Source organism: Nelumbo nucifera, chromosome 1 (assembly GCF_055504915.1).
Source record: "Nelumbo nucifera cultivar China Antique chromosome 1, China Antique-T2T, whole genome shotgun sequence".
NCBI classification, from domain to species: Eukaryota; Viridiplantae; Streptophyta; class Magnoliopsida; order Proteales; family Nelumbonaceae; genus Nelumbo; species Nelumbo nucifera.
Window position 1 is genome coordinate 54,278,480 of NC_142649.1, and position 5,902 is coordinate 54,284,381.

General features: G+C 34.3%; 1 non-coding gene across 1 annotated transcript; it reads right to left on the minus strand.

The window, feature by feature from the left end:
- Positions 1-3,024: 3,024 nt before the first annotated feature.
- TRNAL-CAA (transfer RNA leucine (anticodon CAA)) lies at positions 3,025-3,108 on the minus strand. Its single transcript has one exon. It is a non-coding gene; the product is annotated as a tRNA-Leu (tRNA).
- Between the last annotated feature and the right edge of the window lie 2,794 nt (positions 3,109-5,902).

A 5,902-nucleotide genomic window follows, 5' to 3' on the forward strand; every position in this document is an offset into this window, starting at 1 on the left:
TCACCCGTCTCCCTAAGATGTCTAGGTCCAAAACTACCTTGTTCCTTCACATTGGAAGCTTTAGTTTTTATTAAAGGTGGCAATTGAGTGGATTGGGTTTAGATTAGATTTCAATCCAATCTATCTGACCCACCAATTTATTAATGACCCATTTAAATAAATTTCCCTAAATTTAAATAGGTTGGGTTGAATCCAAACCCACTTTGAGCCTACCCAACTCCCCCCCACCCCAACCAAAAAATACTTAATTACACTAAAAAGTCACTCACTTTTGACAACATTATTAAGCATTGTCTAATAGTAATAAAAGTATTGTCTTCCACATGAGTATTCTAGGTTTACATCACCATCACAATCACATAATTTTTACATGAAAATTTTAACAGCAATTAATGTGGCTTATACAGTCAAACCGTTGGTTGAACCGTTTAGGTCAGAACTGAACCGGGCTGACCAAACTATTTTCTATCAAATGGAATGGTTGGGTTTGGTTTAATTTGGTCAGGGCATGGCTGGATCATTTGGGTCCGGACTAGATTGAACCAAGCCAAGTGAATAGGTTTGGGGTTGCTTTGAGTCAAACACCACTGGACCGTTTGGGAATGAACTAGGCTGGGCCAATCTGAAACAAATTGGTCCAAAGCCAACCAATTAGGTTTGGGTTTGGTTGGACCATTTGGGCCTACATCAGATCGGCCCATCTGAAACCGAATAGACCATCATGCAAACCGCGATGAACCGGTCCAAACTGAATCAGGCCATCTAGCCATTTTTTTTTATTAGATTTGACTTTTGAGTGAATTTGGATTGGGTATGGATGAACCTCTCAATTCTACTTGGTTCTAAATCAAACTAGACCAATTGGGCCACCAGACCATCTAATCGGATTTGAATTAATTTTGGATTATGGGCGCACTGCGTTGACCCAAACTGGACCAAATCACCATTTGACAGAGCTTGAGACTTTGAGTTTAGGTTAATTAATTCAGGTTAGGTATGGCTGTGTCGTATCTGTGCAAAACCCAAACCAACACAATCTGAAGAAGGAACGCACTGCGTTGACCCAAACTGGACCAAATCATTGGGCGGGTTAATTTAACATTTGACAGAGCTTGAGACTTTGAGTTTAGGTTAATTAATTCAGGTTAGGTATGGCTGTGTCGTATCTGTGCAAAACCCATTGAAACCAACACAATCTGACCCAATAAATGACTCAACCCATTTTCAACCTGTTAAGTAAATAGATGATCTGGGTGAGTTATAAAATGGGTGGATTGGGCGGGTTAATTTAACAGGTTGGGCATGAAATCACCACCCCTAATTTTCATGGTATTAGGATTCTGAATTGCTCCCCAACAATTCATATTGTGTTTGGGGAGGAACAAGATAGTTAGTTAGACAAATCATATTTATATTATTAGCAGTTAACCCATTGAATACCCACAACTCAACTAAATCCATTCAAATTGACCCAATAAATGACTCAACCCATTTTCAACCTGTTAAGTAAATAGATGATCTGGGTGAGTTATAAAATGGGTGGATTGGGCGGGTTAATTTAACAGGTTGGGCATGAAATCACCACCCCTAATTTTCATGGTATTAGGATTCTGAATTGCTCCCCAACAATTCATATTGTGTTTGGGGAGGAACAAGATAGTTAGTTAGACAAATCATATTTATATTATTAGCAGTTAACCCATTGAATACCCACAACTCAACTAAATCCATTCAAATTGACCCAATAAATGACTCAACCCATTTTCAACCTGTTAAGTAAATAGATGATCTGGGTGAGTTATAAAATGGGTGGATTGGGCGGGTTAATTTAACAGGTTGGGCATGAAATCACCACCCCTAATTTTCATGGTATTAGGATTCTGAATTGCTCCCCAACAATTCATATTGTGTTTGGGGAGGAAGAAGGAACTAGTTAGACAAATCATATTTATATTATTAGCAGTTAACCCATTGAATACCCACAACTCAACTAAATCCATTCAAATTGACCCAATAAATGACTCAACCCATTTTCAACCTGTTAAGTAAATAGATGATCTGGGTGAGTTATAAAATGGGTGGATTGGGCGGGTTAATTTAACAGGTTGGGCATGAAATCACCACCCCTAATTTTCATGGTATTAGGATTCTGAATTGCTCCCCAACAATTCATATTGTGTTTGGGGAGGAACAAGATAGTTCGCAGATTTCACTCTGAACATTTTACCGTTCTTGATGTCCTTGCACAATTATATATTATTGTTTTGTTACTGCTATTATTGTATTTTTGCTGCTAGGAATATTTGACAAATATATCTACCACAATGTAGGATATTGACAAAGAGATAAAGGAGTTGAAGTTATGTCTGTGGCAAGAGGGGGTGTCAATTGGGTTGGATTTGGTCCAATGTGAATGCATTATTAAATGGATCAGGTCCAATCCAATCCAATGAATATTTTGGACCATTTTGGATTGGTCTAATTCAATACCTAGACCATTCAATTTATCCAAATTCATTTTAATTTATATTGGTTTTAATCCAAATCTGGTCCATTGATACATATGTTCTTATCTTATATCAATGGATCAGATGTTTGTTAAATCCAGCCCAATCCAGTATAAATTTATTATGAACAGACCAGGTCCAATCTAATCCAATAAATAATTTGAATCATTAAATCTGAATCGATCCAATTCAATATGTCTTGTTGGTCTGTCCAATCTATCCAAATTGATTTTGGTATGGACAGAAAAACCGATCCATTAGCACCCTTAGTGGCAACATAGTTCTTAAATCACTTCATCTGATACCCAAGAGATAAAATCCATTTGTGTGGATTAGGAACAGTAATCAGCCGGTATGCCAACAGGCAACAGCATGGTCAACTACGTTGCTGTAAAGGATTTAACATTATAAAATAGAGGCAAAGACATGTCGTGAGGTCGGTGTGAGGAGCATATCACGTGGCAGGGAAACCCAAATAAAAACGTATTGTATGATTATTTTTTAAAGGGTAACAAGTTGTCAGAAGTGGGATTTGAACCCACGCCTTCTCTCGAAGACCAGAACTTGAGTCTGGCGCCTTAGACCACTCGGCCATCCTGACAATTGCACAATGATTTGGTATGCAAATTAAATATTTGCATCTCATGCTATATTGATTATAATGTATTTCTTTTTATAAATGAGTAAAGCGTGTATTTCTTATATATTTATATTTTATTTGTGGTTATTTTAACCTTAAATTTAATATCATTAATATATTTGTGAGATTTGTGGGTATTTCTCTAACGTATATAAGTGTATCCATATCTTTTAATCTTATTCATATGTACTCAAAGCATTTCTATCTATTTTTAAGAGGCATTGATGGCAATATAAATAACAATGGGCACCAGCATATACACTTATAACATAAACATTATGACATAGGTGAATGAATCCATGTGATATTTGTCTCTCTCATCATGCTAACCTTGCAATTTAGCTCTTTGCTCCTTATAACTTGGTCTAGGATTTTCTGTCTGTCCAAGTTTTATGGTTATTAACAATGTTCAAAGTGAGTATCAAAAAGACATTTTAATTATGCATGCAAGTGCTTTTATAGATATAGATATGGATAGATAGAGAGAGAGAGAAAAAGAGATATATGCATGCATGCATGTTCATAGCAAATATTTATGTATTTATATATAAGGATAATATTTTTCTAAAACATATAATTATTTTCTTTCACACAATCATGCTAATATTGGATTAACATGAGCCCTTAGAGTCTATCAATTAAGTACATTCGACAAAAGAAAGTAGAAAAATCAGGACTAACCTGAATCCAACCTGATTTTAACCCAACTCAGGTTAGGGTTGACCTCAACCCTGCCCAACCTGCACCCCTAATTCCAGCACAACCTAGTACAAACCACTAAAACATTCTACAATACATAAAAGCCATCTCTCAAGTCACAATGGTGCTCTCTCTCTATATATATACGTATAAAATGAAGAAGTCACTGAATCTATTACTATATATTAAAATAAAGATGGCCACATCAAATGGCCTCTCCTTTCTCTCTTTACCCAATGAGGATTCTCCTTGCTCCTCAAAATAATAATTATAGTGTTTTAATGAATTAAAATTATTTATTAAAAATAACGTATTTTATTAACATTATTTTTAATAATAACAGTATTAATAATTAACCGTATTTTACAGTATTTTCAATAATTGCGGTATTATTAATTACAGTATTTATTAATTAACAGTGTTTATTAAAAAACTGTGTTAAAATTACTTTTTGAAAATATGCACTAATTATTAATAATCTTCAAGAAGTAAATGTAATTAGTCCATAGTGTATTGAAAATACATTTGTTTTTTCGTATAAATTATAAATTATATAATTTAAACATTATAATCCTTGCCTATAATGATGATATTAGTTCATAGTGTTATAATGGAAAACAGAAAAATATGCTTACTATTATGTATTTCCACTATTTCACTTTCACTCAACATAGCCCGTGTATCACACGAGTCCCCGCTAGTGGATATACAAAACACAATTGTCCAGCTTAGCAACCCTCTTTGCTCTCCTTGATGCCTCTCAATGTTCTTAAGGCTGTGTTTGGTTGCAATACAAATAAATTTTCATTGATGCAAAACCATGGCAGTGCGAATGGTTTGAGTGTAAATTCTGACATATTTTTGTTTCAAATTTTAGCTTATTTTATTTGAATGCAATACAAATAAAGTAAATTAAGCCATGAAGAAGAATAAAGTAAAATCCAAAACAAAATTAAACAAGAATTTGCATATTTTAAATTTGCACTCCCATGCATTAAAACTAGTGCAAATAAACTTGCACCGCAAACAAACACAGCCCAACTTTTTTTAATCTTTTAAGAATCAGTAACTATTCAATTGCATGTAGTGAATAGAAAGGTAAGAGAATTGCCCACCTTAGCAATGATCTATGCCTTCCCTAACTCTTTACAAATTTTCTTGCTTTTAGTAATGACTATTTCATTGCATATAGTGAATAAAAAACCAAGGAGAAGAATGGGTCATATTCATGTCTAATTTGAGTTGTAGAAATGGTCCCCACCTAACCTTTTAAAAAAAGGAATTTCTACCTAGAGAGCTGATATCACATTCATTATCAACCCTAAATACACTATTTGCGCCTTCAAATTAAAAGAATAGCATGCAAAGGAAGATTAAGGAGAACAAGAAATAAGGCGGAGACGTTTTTAATTTTCTAGAAATGGCAACAAATCAAGAGATTAAGAAGGAATAATGCAAAACACCTTGAATCAAGATAGTCTTAAATAGTTTTTCAATAGTGGAAAAGGTGGTATGGGCATGACCAGTTGTAGTTCAATCTTGTTGGTTCTTCCTTATAGGGTTTATCTTCTTCCTTGATCATATCTACTAATTCGCCTTATAATCTTAATAATGCATTTCACCAATACATACACCATGGTATATCATCCTTAAATCAAAGAATTATTGCTATGAATTTGAGATGTCTCTCTTGTATTTATCTTCTTTATAACTAGAAGAGGTAATCTCATCATTTCCATAGCTGGTTATGACTACCCACAAGGCCTTTTAATCGTACATCAAGAACACCTCTTAAATTTGTATGTTACCATTCGTGGGGAGATGTTCCCCAAATTGTGGGTAGTAGATGCAAACTCTTGGTTTCCATAGCTGGATGCTAATGTAGAGAATCATGACTTGCCCATGAAAGGGATGGATAGCTCTACCTTTGAGTTAACAAATGCAATTCTTGGAATTTATGAGACTTCTATGAGCTTCACTAAGTTGTTAATGTAAGCTATTTTCTTTTTATTTGCCAAAATTTGTTTATATATGTTTCTTCTTAGTTTTTGTCATT